The following is a 2103-nucleotide window of genomic DNA, read 5'->3' on the forward strand; positions in this document are numbered from 1 at the left end:
GTGATGGGGGAAAGGGGGAAAGGGGATCCAACGAGACGCGCATGGCAGCCGTAAACACAATTGAAGGGAGGTTGAATGGATAATAAATAATAATAAAAAAAAAGAAAGGAAGAAAGGAAGGAAGGAAAGGAAGTGCAAGTATAAGTGAGTGGGTGGGGAGAGGAAGGGAAAAAGAAAAAGAAAAAGGAACAGTGAGGATATATATATATATAAATATAAATATAAATATATATGTGCGTGCGTGCGTGTGTGTGTGTGTGTGTGTGTTTGCGTAATAAACGCATGTCTCACCCAATTCGTTTCTTTTTTCTTTTTTTATATCCTTTTCTTACAATCTACGCGTAACACATGCCAAGGTGTTCATACACTCATTCATGTATTTACTCTTATTTATATTGATTCGTTTATATGACCCACTCCAGCACTCCTTTCATCCTTTGAGTTTAACACGCTGCTCTTTGGAGTTCACCCTTTCTCTCCCTCCCCCCCTCCCACACACTCACACACACCTTCTTTTTTTTTTAAATTTGCGTGTGTGGTTTCCTTTTATTTTCCTATATATATAAATAAATAATATCTTTGTTGACAATAACAGTCGGTGGGGTAGGTTTCCCGTTTTGTTCGGTATGAGAGGCGCCGCTGTAATGTCTGTTGCGCATTCTCTTTCTTTCTCTCTCATTTGCTCTCGCAACCACCAGGCTTTGTCGTCATTGTTGTATTTTTAGTTTAGTTTAGTTCTACGACGCTTTTTTTTTTCTGGTTTTTGTTTCATTACTGCACTCTGATATGTGTGCATTCGTATATGCGTGTAATGTTCGATACCGGACGCTGTTGATTTAAAGTGTATTTGTTATTTTTTTTCTTTTAAAAAACCTGTAATGTTCCTGGCACTTCCCGCATCCTAATGCCCTAACCATGCCAATGATAGAATGTTGGCGGCAAGGTGTAGGGGAATGAAGAAATAAAGAAAAGGGAGAAGAAGAAGGAAAAGAAAAGAAAAGGAAAAGGAATAGAGGTCTACGGGGAAGGGAAAACACTCATATGTATATAAATAAACACAAACGAATATATTCATATTTATTTACATGAAGGTGTATAGAGAGGGCTTTGGTCTGATCATTTGGAAGAAATGAATGAAAAGACGTTTTGAGAGGTATCCTTCTCCCTTTTCTTTTTTCGTTTAATTTCTTCTTCATAATTCTGTCGGCGTTCTCTCCTTCTCTTTTTTTCCGGTTCCTAACGCAGATACGCGCCATAATGAAACTGAATTAGCATCGGCTGCACATAAGGAACAACGGTGAAAGGAGGCGAGTAAGAATGAGTGAATGAGAAAGCAGAATGGAGGCGTTGTCACGCGGATCTGTGTAGACCTCATTCTTTCCTTTCTTTTGTTTTGTGTTTGTTTGTTGTTGGTGATGATGTGGTGACGTTCTGCTCCCTTTCGTTTGTTTCATCACCTGTTTTTGTCACGGTCACTTTCTCTCTCTTTTTTTTTTGCTTTTGGAAGACACCACCGCCAAATCACGCCGCAAATATGGCAGTTTTGTATCGAAAACACCCGGGCGCGAGAGAATGTAGAACCCCTTCCCCACAGTAGGAATGAATTTGCAATATGTGGAAGAAGAAAATTTTCCTCGAAAGAGGAAGAGATATTGAGTAAAAGAATGCAGAGAGAAGGAGAGATAGAGGGAGAAAAGCGAAAAAGAAAAAGAAAAGGGCAGCTTCAGCCGGTCAATAACCCTTTCGCACACCGCCACAAACCCACAAGCGCAGCACATACACGTGGCTTCAAGTATGTATAGGAAATGCGTGTGACGCTATTTTACAGTTGAAGCCCCGGGTGAGCGGCGGGGGAGGTATTTTCATCCTCTCCCTCTGCTGTTTTCTTTTTCATTTTTTCCTGTTATCTTTGCTTGTGCTTTACTATTTATAAACCCTCTATTACTTGACTCACCACCTATACTTCTACAGCAGTTGCCTCTGTTGTTGCCGTCGGTGGGCCCGCATACAGAAGAAACGCACTCGCCAACCGCAGTGTCAATCTCCTCACCATCTGTTGTTTGCCTTCCAGGCATATATATATATATATATGTGTGTGTGTGT

This window comes from Trypanosoma equiperdum, assembly GCF_001457755.1.
Source record: "Trypanosoma equiperdum strain OVI genome assembly, contig: ctg_1971, whole genome shotgun sequence".
NCBI classification, from domain to species: Eukaryota; Euglenozoa; class Kinetoplastea; order Trypanosomatida; family Trypanosomatidae; genus Trypanosoma; species Trypanosoma equiperdum.